This window comes from Eptesicus fuscus, chromosome 6 (genome assembly GCF_027574615.1).
Source record: "Eptesicus fuscus isolate TK198812 chromosome 6, DD_ASM_mEF_20220401, whole genome shotgun sequence".
Lineage (NCBI taxonomy): Eukaryota > Metazoa > Chordata > Mammalia > Chiroptera > Vespertilionidae > Eptesicus > Eptesicus fuscus.
The window spans coordinates 31,402,089-31,411,897 of NC_072478.1; positions in this window are offsets into that span (position 1 = coordinate 31,402,089).

The following is a 9,809-nucleotide window of genomic DNA, read 5'->3' on the forward strand; positions in this document are numbered from 1 at the left end:
TTTCATATTCACTTACCAGCTAGAATTCTTTCAAAGAGAAACTTTTTCTCCTCAAATAACAATTACAGTTCCTATATGAAAGACAGAGTGCATTTTTAATTCCCTTCCTTGTTTTCCAGTTTTCAGAATGAGTGGGTTCCCACATGATATCATCCCAAGATGGCCTATGAATTCTCTTTATTATTTTTATTAGAGTCCCGGTGCACAAAATTTGTGCATGGGGGTGGGGGTCCTTCAGCCCAGGCTGCACCCTCTCCAATCCGGGACACCTCGATCTGGGACTGCTGGCTCCTAACCACTCACCTGCCTACCTGCTTGATCGCCCCTAACCCCTCTGCCTGCCTGCCTGAATGCCCCTAACCGCCTCTGCCTGCTGGCCTGAATGCCCTTAACCCCTCTGCCTGCCGGCCTGATCACCCTTAACCACTTCTGCCTACCTGCCTGATTGCCCCTAACCGCCTCTGCCTTGGCCCCCACTACCATTGCTTTGTCCGGAAGGAGGACCAGATGACCGGAAGATGTCCAGTTGACCTGGTATAATTAGTATATTATCCTTTTATTAGTATAAATTATTATTTTGAACTCGTGAATTTTAACAAATTTTTGTTTTGTTAATCCTCATCAGAGGATATTTCCTCCATTGATTTTTAGAGAGAGTGGAAAAGAGGGAGGGGGAAGAGAGAGAAAAACATTGATGTGAGAGAGACACATTGATTGGTTACCTCCCACACACGCCCCAGTTGGGGTCAGGGATCGAACCTAAAACCCAGGTTCATGCCCTTGACCAAGAATCAAACCCGAGATCCTTTGGTTCATGGGTCAATGCTCTAACCACTAAAGCCAAACTGGCCAGGGCACGCTTTAGTAATTTTTATGTGTTTCCATCTGTTGCACTATTTTTATTTGTGCTCTAATTGTCCCATCTTTGACCTCCTTACGTTATTCCCCAAATTCTTCTGACCCAAGCTCAGTAGTCTTTGGTAGTTTCCTTGCTTTTAGGAATGGTAAAATGTTCTTGGCTTATCTTGTATATTCCCTGCTTGGGACCTCTACTCTAGCATTCTTTAAGGAACTCTGACTCCTTTTGGTGGAAAATGGTATTTAGAATTGATCATCGGGGCACAGGAGACACTCATTGCTACTGGTTAATCACTGCTTCTGAGTCACTTTAACAGACAGACCTAGAAAACATACATTTTTTAATGCTATCGTTTTATAGTTTTGAAAAAAGAAATCACATTTATGAAGAAGTTGCAAGTAAAGTACAAAGAACTTTCCCCAAACTATTTGAGAGTAAACTGTTGGCATGAATGTTGCACAGACTCACTTTAGCTGTATTGCCAACAAACAAAAACATTTTCCTCTGTAAGCACAGTATAACCACCAAGACCAGGAAATGAGCATTGGTACTTCACACCACATTGAGGCTGTTTTGCCGTGGCCTCCACAATGCCCCTGATGCCAAAAATCCAATTCATAATCACGTGTTGCATTTAGCTGTCGTGTTTCTTTAGTCTCCTTCAATCCAAAACAGTTCCCCGTCTTTCCATGAAGTCCATGCCTCCTATGAGCCAGGCACCCCTAGGTATTGGGGGTACAGAGTTAACAAAAATCCCTGCCCATATGGAGCATGTGTGCGGTCAAGCTCAACAAACAGACACAAAAAAATATGTAGTATGGCAGATGGTGTACATGCTATAGAGAAAAATAAAGCAAGAAAAAAAAATGTTTAAACCAAAAAATAAATTTAAAAAATAAAGCAAGAATGAGAGCAGGGTTGGCTTAGTGCCCACATGGGCTGTGGGGTTTCAGTGTTCTGGCCTTTGGCAATGATTGATAAAAGAACAATGAGATCAGCCCTGGGGCCCTTTGGTGAGATAAAGTTGGTAAGACTGGGGGCTGTGCCAGGAATACTCAGGACTGGAGCTCAACCTTAATTCAGGGATGATTCAGATATGGTTTGGCCTTGATGAACTCAGTTCACAGATGATTAAGATTTCTCAGTAATCAATGTGCATTGCTAACTTGCCAGTGTAAAATGGAATGAAATGTTTATGAATGCTAAATCTAAACATAAGGATGGCATACCAGTAATACATTTTTAGACATGAGCCAAGTAAATATTAGGTTGTGCTGGTTTCTATTTGATTTGGGAAGCCAATGCGTGCTTTTAAGTGCCCTGGAAAAGGTCCTAGGTGTTGTGCTGAGAGGATAAAACATCTTGTTATGAATTCTCCCGGGGGGACAGGTACTCCTGTGGGCATGAAGATGAAGACCCAGCAGACCTGCTTGCAGAGCACTCATTGTTTATGTCCTTATCTAGTCTGGGCTTCTGCATCCACAAAAAGTAGGACATCTTCTCTCCATCGGGTGGTTTGAGGCTTCAACAAGATTGATCACTCCTGGCCCCCACGCAGACTTGCCAACTCTTTTACCCACAGATCTCTCCATTCACGAGCTCCCCTACTACTCCAGCAAACTCTCGTCAGCCTCAGCCCTGTGCCCAAGAGTCTGACTCCCAGAGCTGCTGTCACAAAGCCCTGAGCCCTGACATTCCAGTTTTATCATTGTGAGCTTCCACTTACTCCCAGCCCCTTCTTCTTCTTCACCCATCTCCTTGGCCAAAGATGTACCATGGGGACATCTCCCACTGCATCACATTCTATGATCAGGCAGGAAACTTGGCTGGGTTCCCCACTGCAGCCTCTAGACCATGAGCCTGTTGGGTCTCCCTGCTCCTCTTTTGAAGTTCACATCTGGTTCTGGTACTTTCCCCTTCAACGTTAGTGACTCTGGCACCTAATGTTTGGGCGTGCTGCCCTGACGGCAGTGGTGCCCATGGGCATGGAGACACCACCACCACTTCCTCAGGCCACACTGGCACCCTACTGCGTGTGTCCATTCACCCAGTGTCGCCCTCTATGCCTCCCCTTTCCTACCAGAATCAGAACCCACTGCCTCTCATCGGATCACCAGTCCCATAACCTGTCTTGTTTTCCCCAGTCTACACCTCCTTTTGTTCCATCTGATTTCCTTCCCCTGAGACCTGGAGCTCCTCAGGCCCTTGGATGCTGCCCTCACAAATGACCTAAGCTCAACTAAATGTACACCCTGGGCCCTGGAATAGTCTTTCTCCTTTCTCTTCTCCTGTTTCTTGGCTGGTGGAGAAAGTTATCATTCCATGCTAAATGGACCGAAGACAAACTCATTCTAACTCTACCACTGCCTTTTGGCAATTTGGTTCATTTCTCGTAATTGCATGCTTCTCATTACTCCAGTGACTATCTCAACCTTGCCCCTTCACCCTCAATTTCTTAAACCCACTCCTGGGGCCAATTTCTTAAAAGCACTTTAACTATCACTTTCAAGAAGCCAGTCATTAAGAGCTTTGTCCTGTTCCCTTCTCTGCACTAAAAATGCCTTCCTTGTCTCAGGGATTAGTTGCCTCTTGTTTTCTCCGAGTCATAATTTCCTGGCCCAGAAAAAAGGACACTCCAGGTATTGAAAACTTGTGAAGGGAAACCACTCAAGAGTTATTTGTAAACTTGGAGAAATCATGGCAAGCAATAAATCAGAAAACATAGTTCTGATTTTCCAAAGGCCAATTCCCCACAACTATAGGCTTGGTGAGCTTGCCATCAATCTCAGGGAAAATTATAGAAACCAAAGGGCTTCCTTCTTATTTAGAAAATGGTTTAGCAATCATTAGGAGCCATCCTGAGTTCTCTAAGCTTCATTTTAACAAGGTTCTGGACAGGTAGATCCGGAAAAGTCATACATATCTTTATTTTATCTCGATTTCAAGCAAGATGATAAGCATCTGAGCAAGTAGGAAACTATAATCTGGATTAAAGTTAAATTTGGAGGATTAGGTATCGGTTAAGTGTGCCCAAAGAGTGCCGAATAACTGATGCATCTGAGTCAGAAAGCATGTTTCTAGAAGTTTGCTGAAAGTACTATCCTGAGACCTACCCCATTCAACATTTTTCCAAATTTTTTGGATGACAATAGAGAAGGAATGTTTATAAATATGTGGATAATGTTGGTAAAGGGTATTATGTTAGAGGAAATAATTAAAGCCAGAATTAACTCAATAGACTGTAACAGCATATCATTAGTAGGGGAAATTCATTAAATACTAAATACTGAGTGAAAGAAACAATAGAAAAAAATTATAATAAGATTCCATTTATATGAAGTTCAAAACAGGCAGAGTATTGTTTTTGGAAAATGTACGTAGGGGATAAAAGCCAGAAGAAAAGCGAGGAACTGAATATCACAAAAGTCAGGAGCGTTGGCAGGGAGGAAAGAGATGTGATTAGGAACGGGCACAGAGGGGTTTGGCGGGGGGGGGGGGGGGGGGGGGGGGGACTGTTCTATTTCTTAGCGTGGGCAAAAGAACACAGGTATTTATATTATTATCCTTGAAAGTGAGTATGTATTTCCATGCACTCTTTTGGGTGTTACATTTTACAGTAAAAAATAATATTTTTAAAGGAATAAATCTGAAGTTCTCTGGTCCAAACCGCTCCCCTATTCCCCCCCCCCCTCCCCGAAGTCCCAGCAGTCTAATCAACATGAGGGGTGAAAGAGACTTCAGGATTTAGTTGACAATGTAAGTCAAAGAGCCAGGTGATCCAGGCTACTATGGAGAAGAATGGTCTCTACCCTGCCCCGTGCGAGCCACTGGGCTCATGGGGGACTGCGCACAGTTGGGAACTACTCTTTCCTTGGGACTTAGGCCAGCAGGAGAGTTGGGGGGACTTGACCCATGTGGTGTGAGAAGCCATCTTCTGCCCTCAGATGCCTGCTCTTCCTGCCAATGGGTGTTTAGAAGCAGTCATGATTGGCAAGTGTTATCTTCAAACCTTTCAAGGCTGTTAGATGGAAGAATTCAATGTACCCCATGTGGCTCCAGAAGACAAAATAACGGGAAGAAGTCACTGCAGGGCTGATACTAGCTCAGTAAAGTAACTTTCTAATAGCTGAATGGCTTTATCAAGTAATGAGCTTCCCATCTTTAAAGGCATTCATGCTGAGACTGGAGGAATTCTGCTCCAGGATGTTGTAAAGGGAACAGAAGTGTACGCTTGGCTTAGACCACCTTTCCAGACCCTTCCAACCTCCACGGGCCATGATTCTATGAAATTCTAGATTTCTACAAAACCTGTGCCTTATGCCTGCGAAGGGAAGCTAGAATCTGATACAAAAGAGATCTGTTTTTAGATGGAAGCATTACATTTTGACAGCCATTTTCTTCTAAAATTACATGGCATTGGTATAGAAGGTTCAGGCATTGTCTACCTCAGATTTCTAAGATTTCCGTGGCAAAGAGCTTTGAAGCCCATCTCCCACCCCACAAGTGTAGCTTCTCTAGATGTGCTTTAAGATTCTTGGTACCAGAGGGGGGACCAGGTCCTGTGTTCAAGCTCCCGTCCAACGGCAAGGACTCAACACAGACTCACCAGGACATGGAAGCTGAGACCGTGCTATTCTCTCCTGCCACCTGCTGGCCCTTCCTTTCATCTCTGGTTTCTCCAGGACACTGGTGGTGTGCACTCAGGAAAATACATTTCCAGGAGGCCTCTGCCACCCAGAATTCCCCGGGGGGTGTGCAGGGGAGCTGTCTAAAAGCGTAAAGCTTGGATGACTTGCAGTGGATCTTGCTAAATCTAGGAAAGTCATAAATTCACAATGAGGGCTGCATGAAACCTTGGAACTAGTTCTAACCCAAAGCTCTCAAACAGATAGCTCATGGGCAATGGACAGCCCACAGGCAGACCTGGTTTGGTCCAGCAATGTTAAATACTTTTGAGCTAACACACAAATTGGGAAATTTGACTTAAAAATCAGATTTCTAATGTAATTTGCTACTGGATATCAGAAGTCTCAAAGCTGAGAGTGGTAAGTTGAGTACATCCATGTTCTAGTTGCAAGATACACCAATAACCAGATCACGATGGTGCCTGTCACAAAAGACCCTACCCTTGGCCCATGTGGAGGATTAAGCGGTAACCTTCCTTAAATCTACCTTTCTAGCCCCTGCCCACTTTGGGAGAAGCTGACTGCTGGGGAAGGGGGTGGGGAGTGGGGATGGGGCCTGCGTTGGAAGAGGCAGAGTGAAGAATCAGATCTGAACCAGAAGGTGGGTTGATGTGTTGAATTATATTTGTGATTGCAAGTGTGATTTAAATTAGACTGGGACTTAAAAAAACAACAATATATATGTGTATATATGTATATATATATATAAGTTTTACTGATTTCAGAGAGGAAGGGAGAGGGAGAGAGAGATAAAAACATTTCTCTTCCCAACCCGTTGATGGCATCTTGGATGAATAGACCAGATTCTGTGACTTTCTGATCACTTCTCAATTCAGGAGCAGTTCCATTTTAAAATGATAACTGCCTTGTACATATTAAAAGCTCCAGTGGTCGGCAAACTGCGGCTCACAAGCCACATGCGGCTCTTTGGCCCCTTGAGTGTGGCTCTTCCACAAAATACCACGGCCTGGGCGAGTCTATTTTGAAGAAGTGGCACTAGAAGAAGTTTAAGTTTAAAAAATTTGGCTCTCAAAAGAAATTTCAATCGTTGTACTGTTGATATTTGGCTCTGTTGACTAATGAGTTTGCCGACCACTGATCTAGCCCTATTCTACGTTTTCCAGTGGGCACAAGGAAGCCTGGAGGGGACAACTGACTTGTCTACGTCAGAGAGAAAAGCAGCTGAGTTGCATTCTAAAATCCACACTTCTAAAGGTAAAATCTTGGGCTGGAAAAGGTGGATGGCTACCTTTGCTTCCTCCTACTGTGCACATCCTCACCCACACTAGATCTTTTCTCCCATCCTTCTCACACGGTAAGAAGATGTACCAGGACACTGGGTAGCTAAGGGAGCAGACTGGGGGTGGGAGAGAGAATCAAAGGGAAGTTGGGGCGGTGGCATCTCCAGTTGCCCGAGGCCAGTCCTGTTCCCAACACCTCCAGCCCCACCCTGGAGCACAAACAGATGAAAGCAAGTGGCATTCTTCCTGTCCCTGGATCATTCTCCACTGAAGCCAGCTTTTAACTGGAACACAGGAGCTTATTCGGAGACAACCTGTCCTGTGACTTGGTGCACAAGCAGAGGCTGTTTAGTAGGTGGGGACACCACGGCACTCCTAACCCTCTTGTTCCTCTCTGTTTCTGAACTCATCACCTCTCCCTAAGCCCCAGCAGCCAGGTATGCTGTCTGGGAAGTGGCTGGGCATTTTCTCTTGCGTTAAATGCCCCAGGATGCAAAGGCAGAGAGGAGCACCTCTCCCCTCATTCCTTAGCTGAGTCACTGGTACAGCCAGGCCACGAAGCAGGCAAGAACCCCCAGGCTCACTGAGTCCAGATCTAGAACTACTGTCTTTAATCAAACAAACAACTAGTAATAGTGGTTGCCTCCACGAAGAGAAGCTGTGAACACTCATCACCCTTCTTCGTTGAAAAAGACTTTATTAAATATATATATATATATTTTAAATATTTACTTTTTTTAAAAATATATTTTATTGATTTTTTACAGAGAGGAAGAGAGAGGGATAGAGAGCTAGAAACATCGATGAGAGAGAAACATCGATCAGCTGCCTCTTGCACACCCCCTACTGGGGATGTGTCCGCAACCAAGGTACATGCCCTTGACCGGAATCGAACCTGGGACCCTGGAGTCCGCAGGCCGACGCTCTATCCACTGAGCCAAACCGGTCTCGGCTATTAAATATATTTTTATTGACCTCAGAGAGGAAGGGAGAGGAATAGAGAGATAGAAAACATTGATGAGAATCATTGACCGGCTGCCTCCTGCACAACCCACACTGGGGATCGAGACTGTGTAACCTGGGCATGTGCCCTGACCAGAAATCGTACCGTGACCTCCTGGTTCATAGGTCAATGCTCAGCCACTGAGCCAGCATGGCTGGGCTCCATAGCTGTTTTAGATGTGGCAGCATACTGCTTTCCACCAGCAGAAGAGGGACCAAGTGGGAGGGGCTTCCCTTTGGGCGTGAGGGGCAGAAACATGGACGGACCACCTTCTGCCTTCTTGTTGAAAAGGGGAACGCCTTCTAACCATCGGCACCAGTAAAGCTTTTTCTGTAACCTAATTTAAGCTCTATTTCAGACCTTCCAACCCTTTCTAAAGACACTTAGAGCAATTCTAATTTTGAAAGAAGTTATATAAGCCTCACTGATTCTGAGTACACTAACCATGAAACAAAAATTTCAGGCCCGGCTGGGGTGGCTCAGTGGTTGAGCGTTGACTTATGAAACAGGTCATGGTTCGATTCCTGGTCAGGGCACATGCCTGGGTTGTGAGCTTGATCCCCAGTTGGGGACGTGCAGGGGCAGTCATCAATGATTGTCATCATTGATGTTTCTCTCTCTCTCTCCCTCTCCCTTCCTCTGAAATCAATAAAAATATATTTTTTTAAATTTAAGTTTTGGAGGCATATGTTATAATGAAGGACTTCACAGCTGAAGAGAATTCTGGCAAGGCTGAGCTAGGTAAAAGGGCACTGCCCCTAATATTTTTCTCTACCTTTTTCAGTCTGTAATTATGACCTGTTGACCCTGAATTTGACCAGAGTGAAAACTGTTCAAGACCAACAGAACGGCCTGTAACACCTGAAAGATCCTTTTCTCCAAAGCATGTCCCAGAGACGATAAGCAAATGTTAGTCTTCTCTACGCAAGGCAAACTGCTGAGGCAGAAACCAAAACACCAGCCGGAGCGCAGGCCGCTCAGGCCTCATCCAGGCAGGATGTGAAATGTCAGGCCATTCGTCTTATATTTTTACTGCGTGGTTACAGGACGGGGTTGATGTGGGAATGAAAAACAATACTGACTTGAGAGAATTCCTTCTTTTTTTCAGCCTTAAATATTGACACCCACTCACCAGGTTTGGAAACTAGCAAAAGCTACACAGGCTTCTAGGGTGAGCATTCATTTCCCTTGGCCTCCATTCCTTGGCTGTCCACAAAGGCAGAAAATGCCAAGTCAGCGCCAATCAGTGCATGCCAACAGCTGAGGGCAGAGACCTGTTTCTTTTCTTTCTTTTTTTGTCAGTCCTCACCCGACCGAGGATATTTTTTCCATTGATTTTTTTTTCCCCCAGAGAGACTTGTTTCTTATTTCATTTGGCTATAGTGCCGAACTATAGGCACCACCACTACGGTAGAAAGCTTCGAGTTCCTCCAGTAACTGCTACCACCATGAAATCATAAAGACAAATGAAGCAAACAAATGAGACAAAAAAAGAGTTGCATACATTCTAATGATAAACCACAGTTAGTTAATACATGGCATTTGATAGGTATTTGTATTTTCAGTATACTCCTGAGTCCAATAAGTATACTTATGCATCTCTACATTTTTTATATGAAAAGTCTGGTTTCAACCTATATTCTCCATCCTATATAATAAAAGGGTAATATGCAAATTGACCAAACAGAGGAACCGTTCGCTATGACATGCACTGACCACCAGGGGGCAGATGCTCAACACAGGAGCTGTACCCTGGTGGTCAGTGCGCTCCCACAGGGCGAGTGCTGCTCAGTCAGAAACCGAGCTGACAGCTGGTGAGTGCAGTGGCGGCAGTGCAAAGGATGTCTGACTGCCTGCTTAGGTAGGGAGCGGGCCTAAGCCATCAGTCAGACATCCCCTGAGGGCTCCTGGACTGAAAGGGCACAGGCTGGGTTGAGGGACCACCTCACCCCAGTGCACAAATGTCGTGCACTGGACAAATGTCGTGCACTGGGCCTCTAGTGTAGAATAATTTACTAAAA